Source organism: Rhinoderma darwinii, chromosome 2 (assembly GCF_050947455.1).
Source record: "Rhinoderma darwinii isolate aRhiDar2 chromosome 2, aRhiDar2.hap1, whole genome shotgun sequence".
In the NCBI taxonomy this organism is placed as follows: domain Eukaryota; kingdom Metazoa; phylum Chordata; class Amphibia; order Anura; family Rhinodermatidae; genus Rhinoderma; species Rhinoderma darwinii.
In genome coordinates this window covers 34,094,871-34,108,298 of record NC_134688.1, presented here as the reverse complement: position 1 = coordinate 34,108,298, position 13,428 = coordinate 34,094,871, and positions in this window count along the sequence as shown.

Here is a 13,428-nt window from a genome sequence, read left to right as displayed (position 1 = left end):
ACATCGAACACGCAATATATACATTTTTTAAATAGGAAAGCATTTGATGTTTATTTGTTAGGCCCTGTTCACATGGAGTATTTTGACGAGTTCTTGGGCGCGGAAACCGCTCCGCAAAACTCGTCAAATACCGGCCGAAAATGCCTCCCGAGAAAGAAGGGACATGCCCTATCTTCGCGCGTTTACGCCTCTGACCTCCCATTGACATCAATGGGAGGAAGAGAAAGGGTATTTCGCTGAGTTTTTTGCCCGTAGCACTCAATGGCCGCGAGCGAAAAACGCGGTGAAAATCGCGGCAAACGACGTGCAGGAAGGACAAAATTTGCCTCGAAATCCCAAACAGAATTTTGAGGCAGAATTTTCCTCCTGCAAAAAGCTCAGTGTGAACACAGCCTTAAAGTGCTATTTGAAGTATGGAAAATATTTAAAGAATTATTCTTACTGCCAATCAGTGCAGTGCAAATAGTACAGTCTGCCCTGCCCCATATCTCTCCTCGGCAGCCAGTCTCATTTGCGGCGTCACTCTCTGCAATTACATTCAGGCCAGTCCAGGACAGATCGCGCTTAGCGCTGTTTTGAAGCGGCATGTCCTGGGCTGGTTTCTTTGCTCTACCTGCTGTATTGTAGTGGTCTGCCTGTGCTGGCTCGATGCCAGTGGTGGATTCATATGATCTTAGGCTCTGGGCTGTACACAAGTTATGGGCCCACATTCCACATGTAAGTATCACCTATATGTCAAAGTACATCACATGCCACTCTGCAGACTGTCTCTTAGCCTGATCATCTGCTGCCACACTCACACTTCCCCACAGCCCCCCCCCCACAGTAATTTACATAGATTGTAAGACCAACATTACCAATAATACCCCATACTGTTACTGAATAATACCCCATACTGTTACTGAATAATACCTCCATACTGTTACTGAATAATACCCCCATACTGTTACTGAATAATACCCCATACTGTTACTGAATAATACCCCATACTGTTACTGAATAATACCTCCATACTGTTACTGAATAATACCCCCATACTGTTACTGAATAATACCCCATACTGTTACTGAATAATACCCCATACTGTTACTGAATAATACCCCATACTGTTACTGAATAATACCCCATACTGTTACTGAATAATACCACCACACCATAACCACATAGTGACTGAATAATACACCCATACTGTTACTGAATAATACCCCCATACTGTTACTGAATAATACCCCCATACTGTTACTGAATAATACCACCATACTGTTACTGAATAATACCCCCATACTGTTACTGAATAATACCCCATACTGTTACTGAATAATACCACCATACTGTTACTGAATAATACCCCCATACTGTTACTGAATAATACCCCATACTGTTACTGAATAATACCCCATACTGTTACTGAATAATACCTCCATACTGTTACTGAATAATACCCCCATACTGTTACTGAATAATACCCCATACTGTTACTGAATAATACCCCATACTGTTACTGAATAATACCTCCATACTGTTACTGAATAATACCCCCATACTGTTACTGAATAATACCCCCATACTGTTACTGAATAATACCTCATACTGTTACTGAATAATACCCCATACTGTTACTTAATAATACCCCATACTGTTACTGAATAATACCCCCATACTGTTACTGAATAATACCCCATACTGTTACTGAATAATACCCCATACTGTTACTGAATAATACCCCCATACTGTTACTGAATAATACCCCATACTGTTACTGAATAATACCCCATACTGTTACTGAATAATACCCCATACTGTTACTTAATAATACCCCATACTGTTACTGAATAATACCTCCATACTGTTACTGAATAATACCCCCATACTGTTACTGAATAATACCCCCATACTGTTACTGAATAATACCTTTATACTATTACTAAATAATACCCCCATACTGTTACTGAATAAAACTACCAAACCATGATCACATATTACTACAACATAGTGTCAGAAAAAACCCACCATACTGTTAGTGAATAAATCACACTATATATAGACCAATATTACCACCATATAGTGACCTTATAGAGGTAGATACCAGTTATACACAAGATATCTGCAAACCATATAAGTGATTACAGTATAGTTATATCGAGTGACTATTGTGGCAAATGTAAGTTTTTAAAAATTTTATACTGCTTTTTTTTTGGTAGGTTCCGCTGGAGCGTTTGGACTACGTCGTAGATTCATTGGACTACTCCGATGATCTACTTTTAAAAAACAAAAATAAAATGGTGAAAGAGGGTTGCAAGGGGGAGTTTAGATTTCAATAAAAGTTTTTCTTATGTCTGTTTTTTTTAATACTTTATTATGGCCTTGGTAATGGCTGCTGTCTGATTGAGAGCGTCCATTACTAAGAAGGGGCTTCGTGTTAGCCAGTAAAAAGTCTATCACTAACCCCTATTATTACCCCGATTCTCACTGCCGCGAGGGGAGTACGATCCAGTACCCGACCATCTGAAGCAACGGTAAGGCAGCAGGGCGGCCACAGGCTGGTTTTACCAGGCTGGGAAGGGATAAAAAAACGTGGCCCTTCCCACCCTGGTGATGCTAGGCTGCAGCTGCTGTATTGTATCTGGCTGGTTGTGAAAAATAGCGGGAACCCCACGTCTTTTAAAAAAAAATAATAATAGAAAAAAAATTACGTGAGATCCCCTCCATTTTTCATAACCAGCCAGATACAATAAAGCAGCAGCAGCCTAGCATTACCAGGGTGGGAAGGGCCATGGTTTTTGGCCATTCCGAGCCTGATAGTACCAGCCTGCGGCCACCCCAGTACCCGCCCTTCTCTTCAGACGGTCGGGTGCTGGATCGTACCCAGCTCTTCCCAGTACTCCTGGTGGCGGTGGGTACCGGGGTAATAATAGGGGTTAGTGCTAGCCTTATTACTGGCTAACACTAAGCCCCTTCTTAGTAATGGACGCTCTCAATCAGACAGCAGCCATTACTAAGGCGGTAATGAAGTATTAAAAAACAGAGACATATAGAAATATATTTTATTGAAATGACAACTCTTCCACAGAATCCACTTTAACCATTTTATTAAAAAAATAAAAATAAAGCATAAATCATCGCAGTAGTCCAACGAATCTACGACGTAGTGCAAATGGTCCAGCGGAACCTGCAAAACAAAAATGAGCAGTATGAAAAATAAAAATAAAGTTGGCTGTCCCCACAGACATATGAATAAATAGCTACCTTCGGAAACATATTAAAATAATTAGAAAAATTAGGCCCATAAAATAAAACCTATCAAATACAAAAAAATAATTATAACACCTTTCTTTTAAAGAGAACCTTTCACCTCCCCATACATGTACAGCTGAGTGTAGCATGTAATGGGGAGAGCTGCACAAACTCTGGGGCACTTTACAATTTTTTCCTAGCCTCCTTCGTTATTTAGATATCAGTGCTGTAATATTTGGCGCCCGATATTTAAATAACCCCATGAACTGTCAATGGGGAGGTAATTGGCAAGGGGGCGTGTAACATCGCCATGACACTGTCGAATCAGCTACGGTCAGCGTTACAGCAAGAGCTGGAGAGAGCGCGTGCGCGCAGCTCCGCCACCACTAAGGAACACAAGAGGAGAAGAAGAGTGTGAATTCTTCTTCTTCTGTTTCATGGCATCAGAGCTGTGCGCGCACGCACGCTCTCACTCTTTAGCTCTCGGCAGACAAGGACGATAAGACTGATCTCTCACCTGAGATCACAGTCTTGTACTTGCCTGCCGAGAGCTAAAGAGTGAGAGCGTGCGCGCGCACATGATCTCCTCTCTCCAGCTCTTGCTGTTGACATTGTCCATAGCGGATTGGGCAGTGTCACAGCGATGTTACACGCCCCCTTGCCAATTACCGCCCCATTGGCAGTTTATGGGGTTATTTAAATATCGAGCGCCAAATATTACAGCACAGATATCTAAGTAAGGAAAGAGGGTAGGAGAAAAAATATAAAGTGCCCCAGAGTTTGTGCAGCCCTCCCCATTACATGCTGCACTCAAATGCAAATCTGTGGGCAGGTGAAAGATTCTCTTTAAAGTGTAACAACTTTTTAAAAAACTTTTGACATGTCAGAAGTTTTGATCAGTGGGGTCTGAACACTGAGACCCTCCACTAGTCGCTAAAACTAAGCAGCAGAAGTGCTCGGGTGAGCGGTGTGCCTCTTCAATTCTGTTTGGCTTTCCTTGGAGCAGAGTCCGTACACCGCTCACTCGGCTGAAAGTCGATCATAAATGAAGCGGCACAGCGCTCACCCGAGCACTTCTGCTGCTTCGTTTTAGTGATCGGTGGGGGCCTCAGTGCTCGGTCCCCCACCGATGAAAACTTCGGACATGTCACTATGATATATAAAGATATCTATTAATGCGATTGGTGCAAGTTTTAATTACTTTTTATTGAAAATGATTTGTACTTTTTGAGATACAGCTGCATTGTATTCTGTATACAGAGCAGCTGTATATAGCGCTGAGCAGGGCCGCCATCAGAAATTTCTGGGCCCCATACAGCCAAGGAGTCTGGGGCCCCCCTCACTATTGGGGTGGGCACAGAGTAAAGGGGTCGGAAGTAAGGCAGCGGTGAAAAGCAAACTAGTAGGAGATCTCTTTGGAGGGGCAGGGCAGAGCTAGCTGGTGGGTATCAGGGGGCAAGGTGGAGAGACTAAGTGCCAGGGCTCAGCGGGGGAAGGAGGAGGGGATTTCTGGGAGAACAGAAAGTGGCATGGGTGGTAACACCGGGCATGAGGGCGCCCGTGCCGCCCGTTGGAAAAGGCCCCCCCATGGCCGGCGGCGTACTATAGCAGAGCAGGGAGGTATCTCCCTGCACTTCAATCTACCAGCACCACTGTAGCTCCCTGAAGTAGCGAAATCCCCCTGTGGCCAGGAATTTCGCTCCTGGAGTGCTCCGCTTGATGTCTCTGTCCGTATATGGACAGTGACATCAGGGCAACTCCTGAAGGGGCATCCCCGTTTACAGCGTTGCCGACTCTGTGACCGGGGATTCCACTCCAGGAGAAGCCCTTGACGTCACTGTCCATAAATGGACACAGACGACAGGGGCTTCTCCTGGAGTAGAATCCCCGGTCACAGCGTCGGCAACGCTGTGGACTGGGATTCTGCTTCAGGAGTTGCCCCTGATGTCACTGTCCATATACGGACAGAGACATCAAGTGGAGCGCTCCAGGAGCGGAATTCCTGGCCACAGGGGGATTCCGCTCTTTCAGGGAGCTACAGTGCAGCTATCTACAGGAAGGGGGGGTGCTATCTATAAGGGGGCTGTGTGGCACTACCTGCAAGGGCGCTGTATGGCACTACCTACCATGGGGCTGTGTGGCAATACCTACCACTTGGCTTTGTAGCACTACCTACCAGGGGGCTGTGTGGCACAACCTACAAGGGGGCTGTGTGGCACAACCTACAACGGGGCTGTGTGGCACTACCTACAACGGGGCTGTGTGGCACTACCTACAACGGGGCTGTGTGGCACTACCTACAACGGGGCTGTTTGGCACTACCTACAACGGGGCTGTGTGGCACTACCTACAACGGGGCTGTGTGGCACTACCTACAACGGGGCTGTGTGGCACTATCTACAGGTGGCTGTGTGGCACTATCTACAGGGGGCTGTATGGCACTATCTACATGTGGCTGTGTGGCACTATCTACAGGTGGCTGTGTAGCACTATCTACAGGGGGCTGTGTGGCACTACCTACAAGGGCCTGTGTGGCACTATCTACAGGGGGAATCTGTGAGTGACGGGCTGATGGTTATTTTACTGTGAGGGGGGGACTGATGGTCATTTTACTGTGAGTGGGGGGGCTGATGGTCATTTCACTGTGAGTGGGGGCCGATGATTATTTTACTGGGAGTGGGGGGCCGATGATTATTTTACTGGGAGTGGGGGGACGATGATTATTTTACTGGGAGTGGGGAGCTGATGGTCTTCAAGTGGTTTCCACCTCTGAGCTCCAATTGAAATTAATAGGAGGTAGTAAATATCGTTTGGAGCTTTTTTTTCCTGCATCTTTTGCATTCGCTTCAACAGCTTAAAAAAACGCAAAAAAAAAAAAAGGTCAAACAATGCTGTCAGTTCCTGAAGGAATTTTGAGGCAGATTTTTTTTGTCTTACAAAAAACGCTGTGTGAACATACCCTACGAGTGTAGTGCTTGTTTTTAGCCATTTTCTGTCTTTCTCTAAATTAGGGGTGCCCTGAGGACATTTTCTTTTTCCAGTGGTGCCTCGAGTCCGAAAATGTTGTGAAACTCTGTACTAGGCTACAGGATCACCCCGGCCAACGCAAGGATCCCGTCGTGGAGCAGCTCAGTTCATCGTGGGAACGGGGCCTAGCGGAGTACAACTTGTTTTGTTTGTTTGGGGGCACTGTCTACAAGGAAGGGGTGGGAGGGCTGTACGGCTCGATCTACAAGGGGAGGTGGGGGGCTGTATGGCACTGTCTACATGAGGGAGTTGGGAGGCTGTATGGCACGATCTACAAGGGGGAGGTGGGGGGCTGTATGGCACTGTCTACATGAGGGAGTTGGGAGGCTGTATGGCACGATCTACAAGGGGGAGGTGGGGGGCTGTATGGCACTGTCTACATGAGGGAGTTGGGAGGCTGTATGGCACGATCTACAAGGGGGAGGTGGGGGGCTGTATGGCACTGTCTACATGAGGGAGTTGGGAGGCTGTATGGCACTGTCTACAAGGAGGAGGTGGGGGCTGTATGGCACTGTCTACATGAGGGAGGTGTGGGCTGTATGGCACTGTCTACAAGGAGGAGGTGGGGGCTGTATGACACTGTCTACATGAGGGAGGTGGGCAGGCTGTATGGCAATGTGTAATGGCAGGAAGGAGGTGAAGGGAAAGTGAGCCCTAATCTACCCACCGCCCTGTCCCTGCCTACTTGCAACGACCCGCCCTAGGCGACGGGGTACAACTGGGCGGCGGTCCCTACGCTGTCTAAGTGCACGGGAGAACAAACAGGGAACACGCAAGGGAAGGGGCAGTAGCCCACGGAATGCCGCGAGGAAACGGAACGGTGAATGAGTTGTCAGGACCAGGATGAAGTGGAGTATACCCAAGTGAGCACGGAGGAGGAAGCAAGCCGGAGGCAAAGCAAAGCGGGTTAAGCAGAACAGCAGCAAGGCAGAAGCACGGCAGAAGCAGGCTGGAGCAAGCAGCAGTGGGGCCAGGAATCCAAAAGAATTACAAGCACTGAGGAGGAGAACACAGCAGGTAATAAAGGACAGGGGGCGGAGCTAACTCCGACTGACCAGGCCGCGATAGGCTCTCCCACTCCTGAGCCTGCCACCCTGGTTGGTGGGAGATGGTGTCAGTCGAACAGGTCTGGCCTCAGGTGTGGATTGATTAATCCCAGGAGTATACCTAGACGTAGTACCTGGCAGATCCCTAACAGTACTCCCCCTTTTATGAGGGGCCACCGGACCCTTACTAAGAGGACCCGGTTTAGTAGGGAAGAGAAGGTGGAACCTCCTGATCAATACCCCAGCGTGAACATCACGGGCAGGTACCCAAGTCCTCTCCTCCGGCCCGTACCCTCTCCAATGGACCAGGTACTGGAGGGAGCCCTGGACCATCCTACTGTCCATAATCTTGGCCACCTCGAATTCCACCCCTTCAGGGGTGAGAACGGGAACAGGAGGTTTCCTCGAGGGGGACCAGGACGGGGAGCAGCGTTTAAGGAGGGAGGCATGGAAGACGTCATGTATGCGAAAGGATGGGGGCAGCTCCAGACGGAAGGATACAGGGTTGAGGACTTCAATGATCTTATAAGGCCCAATAAATCGGGGAGCAAACTTCCTGGACGGGACCTTAAGGCGCAAGTTCCTGGACGACAACCAGACCAAATCCCCGACGACAAACCGGGGGTTAGCAGAACGTCTACTATCCGCCTGAATCTTTTGTGCGCTCTGGGACGCCTCTAGGTTCTTCTGTACCTGGGCCCAGACAGTGCACAGTTCCCGATGAACATCCTCTACCTCAGGATTATTGGAACAACCAGGGGAAACGGAGGAGAACCTTGGGTTAAACCCGAAATTACAGAAAAACGGGGAGACCCCTGACGAGTTACTGACCCGGTTATTCAGGGAAAATTCAGCAAGGGGAAGGAATGAGACCCAATCGAATTGACAGTCAGAGATGAAACACCTTAAATATTGTTCCAGGGACTGGTTAGTCCTCTCCGTTTGGCCATTAGTTTCGGGATGGAAGGCGGAGGAGAAGGACAGATCAATCTCCAACTTTTTACAAAAGGCTTTCCAAAATAAGGAAACAAATTGTACCCCTCTGTCAGAAACGATATTGACTGGGGCCCCATGGAGACGCAGGATGTGTTTCACAAACAAAGAAGCTAACGTCTTGGCGTTAGGTAGCTTCTTAAGGGGCACAAAGTGGCACATCTTGCTGAAGCGGTCTACTACCACCCACACCACCGACTTGCCCTGAGATGGAGGCAAATCGGTGATAAAATCCATGGAGATATGGGTCCAAGGTCTCTGGGGAATGGGCAAGGAACGTAGTAGGCCCGCAGGTCGGGACCTAGGGGTTTTGGACCTAGCGCAAACCTCACAAGCGGCGACGTAAGCCCTAACGTCTTTAGGCAACCCAGGCCACCAATAGTTTCTGGTAATGAGGTGTTTGGTGCCCAAGATGCCAGGATGACCAGATAGAGCGGAGTCATGGTTTTCCCTGAGTACCCTTAGCCGGTATTGCAGGGGAACAAACAGTTTGTCCCCAGGGACGTTCCCGGGAGCTGCACCCTGATCAGCCGCGATATCAGAAGCTAAATCAGAATCCGTGGCAGAAACGATTATACCAGGGGGTAAAATACAAGCAGGATCCTTCTTGGAAGGAGGATTGGCCATGAAACAATGTGACAGGGCATCAGCCTTAATATTCTTGGACCCAGCCCTATAGGTAACCAAGAAATTAAATCTGGTAAAGAATAGTGCCCACCGAGCTTGTCTAGGATTAAGCCTCCGGGCCGATTCTAGGAAAACCAGATTCTTGTGATCCGTAAGGACCGTTACCTGGTGTCTGGCCCCCTCCAGGAAGTGCCGCCACTCTTCAAAAGCCCATTTAATGGCTAGAAGTTCACGGTTGCCAATATCATAGTTACTCTCCGTGGGCGAAAACTTCCTAGAGAAGTAAGCACAGGGGCGGAGATGGGTGAGGGAGCTGGTACCCTGGGACAAGACGGCCCCCACTCCCACCTCGGATGCGTCAACCTCCACAATAAATGGCTCCTCTTGGTTGGGCTGAATCAGCACGGGGGCCGAGATAAAGCACTTCTTGAGGGTCTCAAAGGCCTGGACGGCCTCAGGGGGCCAATGGAGGACATCAGCACCCTTGCGAGTAAGGTCCGTAAGAGGCTTAGCGGCGACCGAGAAGTTAGCAATAAATCTCCTGTAATAGTTGGCGAACCCTAAAAAACACTGTAACGCCTTAAGGGAGGCAGGTTGGACCCATTCCGCCACAGCCTGAACCTTGGCAGGGTCCATGCGAAATTCATGAGGAGTGAGGATTTGCCCTAAAAATGGTATCTCCTGTACCCCAAAGACACATTTTTCAGTCTTAGCAAACAGATTATTCTCCCGAAGGACCTGGAGCACCTTCCTGACATGCTCCACGTGGGAGGACCAGTCCTTGGAAAACACCAGTATGTCATCAAGGTACACAACAAGAAAATTACCCAGGTAATCTCTCAGGATTTCATTAATAAAATTCTGGAAGACAGCAGGGGCATTACACAACCCAAAGTGCATGACCAGGTATTCGAAATGACCCTCGGGTGTGTTGAACGCAGTTTTCCACTCATCCCCCTCTTTGATGCGGATAAGGTTATATGCCCCCCGTAGATCGAACTTAGAAAACCATTGGGCTCCCTGAACCTGATTAAAAAGATCCGGAATCAAAGGAAGTGGGTACTGGTTCCTTACGGTGACCTTATTCAGGTTACGATAATCAATGCACGGCCTAAGACCACCATCCTTCTTCCCCACAAAGAAGAAGCCAGCACCTACAGGAGAAGTCGAGGGGCGAATGAAACCCTTGGCCAGGCATTCTTGGATATACACCCTCATAGCTTCACGTTCAGGACATGAAAGATTAAATATCCTACCCTTAGGAAGCTTGGCACCAGGCACCAAATCGATGGCGCAATCGTAATCTCTATGGGGGGGGGGGGCAACACCTCGGAGGCCTCCTTAGAAAACACATCGGCGAAGTCCTGAACAAACTCAGGAAGCGTGTTTACCTCCTCCCGGGGAGAAATAGAGTTAACAGAAAGACATGACATGAGACATTCACTACCCCATTTGGTGAGATCCCCAGTATTCCAATCAAACGTGGGATTATGCAACTGCAACCAGGGAAGACCTAATACCAGATCAGACGATAATCCCTGCATCACCAGTACAGAGCACTGCTCCAAATGCATGGAGCCAACCAGGAGTTCAAAAACAGGAGTATGCTGAGTAAAATAACCATTAGCAAGGGGAGTTGAGTCGATACCTACTACAGGGATAGGATAAGGTAAATCAATAAAAGGCATTTTTAGAGACATAGCAAATTCCACAGACATGATATTAGCAGATGAGCCAGAATCCACGAAGGCACTGCCAGTGGCAGACCGGCCAGCAAACGAGACCTGAAAGGGAAGCAAAATTTTATTGCATTTCACATTAACGGGAAATACCTGTGCGCCCAAGTGACCTCCCCGATGATCACTTAGGCGCGGAAGTTTTCCGGCTTTTTATTCTTGCGCCTGGGACAGGTGTTCAGAAGATGCTTGTCGTCCCCACAGTAGAAGCAGAGACCATTCATTCTGCGAAACTCCCTACGTTGTCGAGGAGACATGGAGGCCCCGAGTTGCATAGGTACCTCCGAGTCCTCCGTGGAGGGGCGAGGAGACGGGACCTCGGGGGGGATCGCAGAAAAGTCAGAGGGGAGCACATTGAAGCGTTCAAGCTGACGTTCCCTGAGACGTCGGTCAAGTCGTACTGCTAGGGCCATAACCTGGTCAAGGGAGTCAGAAGAGGGGTAGCTAACCAGCAGATCCTTCAGGGCGTCAGATAATCCTAACCTAAACTGGCACCTTAGGGCCGGATCGTTCCACCGAGAAGCTACGCACCACTTTCTAAAATCAGAACAGTACTCCTCAACCGGTCTCCTACCCTGACGTAAGGTCACCAGCTGACTCTCGGCTAAAGCAGTCCTGTCAGTCTCGTCGTAAATGAGTCCGAGGGCAGAGAAAAAGCGATCAACAGAGGAAAGTTCAGGGGCGTCAGGAGCCAAGGAGAAGGCCCACTCTTGGGGCCCTTCCTGGAGTCGGGATATGATGATACCCACCCGCTGGTTCTCGGAACCTGAGGAGTGGGGTTTAAGGCGGAAATACAGTCTGCAACTCTCCCGGAAGGAGAGAAACGTCTTACGGTCCCCTGAGAACCGGTCAGGTAACTTGATGTCGGGTTCTAGAGGTGAGGTGAGGGGAACTACTACGGCAGCGTCACCCTGGTTGACCCTCTGGGCCAGGGCCTGGACCTGTAGGGAGAGGCCCTGCATCTGCTGGGTCAGGGTCTCAAGGGGGTCCATGATAGCGTCAGCGTAGGGGAAATGGTAGACTAGGTAAGAGGCTTGTAATTATGTAATGGCAGGAAGGAGGTGAAGGGAAAGTGAGCCCTAATCTACCCACCGCCCTGTCCCTGCCTACTTGCAACGACCCGCCCTAGGCGACGGGGTACAACTGGGCGGCGGTCCCTACGCTGTCTAAGTGCACGGGAGAACAAACAGGGAACACGCAAGGGAAGGGGCAGTAGCCCACGGAACGCCGCGAGGAAACGGAGCGGTGAATGAGTTGTCAGGACCAGGATGAAGTGGAGTATACCCAAGTGAGCACGGAGGAGGAAGCAAGCCGGAGGCAAAGCGGGTTAAGCAGAACAGCAGCAAGGCAGAAGCACGGCAGAAGCAGGCTGGAGCAAGCAGCAGTGGGGCCAGGAATCCAAAAGAATTACAAGCACTGAGGAGGAGAACACAGCAGGTAATAAAGGACAGGGGGCGGAGCTAACTCCGACTGACCAGGCCGCGATAGGCTCTCCCACTCCTGAGCCTGCCACCCTAGTGGGTGGGAGATGGTGTCAGTCGAACAGGTCTGGCCTCAGGTGTGGATTGATTAATCCCAGGAGTATACCTAGACGTAGTACCTGGCAGATCCCTAACACAATGTCTACATAAGGGAGGTGGGGGCTGTACGGTACTGTCTGCAAGGGGGAGGTGTGGGGCTTTATGGCACTGTCTACAAGGAGGAGGTGAGGGCTGTATGGCACTGTCTACATGAGAGAGGTGTATGGCACGATCTACAGGGGGGGGGGAGATAGGGGATGTATCGCACTGTCTACAAGGGTGAGGTGGGGGCTGTATGGCACGATCTACAAGGGTGAGGTGGGGGCTGTATGGCACTGTCTAACGGAAGGCTGTATCGCACAATCTACAGGGGGCACTATCTACAGGGGGGCTCTGTGTGGCAGGATGGGGAGGGGGGCATTATACTGTGTAGGGGCCACTAAGCGGACATTATACTGTGTAGGGACACTACAGGGGGAAATATACTGTGTGTGGCACTTAGGGGGCATAATACTGTGTGGGCAAAATTAGAGGACAAAATACTGTGTCCTTGAAGGGGTTATAATATATTATTATTATTATACTGTATGGGAGGAACTAAAGGGGCATTATACTATGGAGGGCATTATACTTTTTTTTATGGGCCATTTTTTTTATGATGGGGTGGGGCGCCGAAAGATAATTTTGCACGGAGCGCCATCTATCCTAAGGCCGGCCCTGTCTCTACCCACCACATGTTTGAAGGCTATGTAAAGTGAGTGTGGTATTTGTTGTTTTAGCAGTCTGTTTGGTGCTACTTTGTAAATACTTTTAAAAAATATATATTTTTACTTTGAGATACAGAGCAGCTGTATCATGCACTGAAACCTTTATCTGTCAGGTCAGCGGGTCCTGCGTGTCCCTGTTCATAATTTAGATTTGATCGATAACAGGTGGATCCTGGCCCGCCGAGACTGTACCCGTCAGTCCCTCGGACCTGACAGATACAGGTCTCTGCGCACAATACAGCTGCTCTGTATACAGGATACAAAGCAGCTGTATCACATAAAGTAACAATTATTTTGAATAAAAAGTATTTACAAAGTTTCATAACACACACTAATAAACTTTTTGGTATAAAAAAAAAGAGGTGTACATAACCTTAAAGATCTCTCCCCCTCCCCCTCGTATCCTCTCTCGTTCCTCTACCCCTCCTTTCAGATATCCTCTTTTCCCCCAGTTATCATCCCCCTAGTATAATGTCTC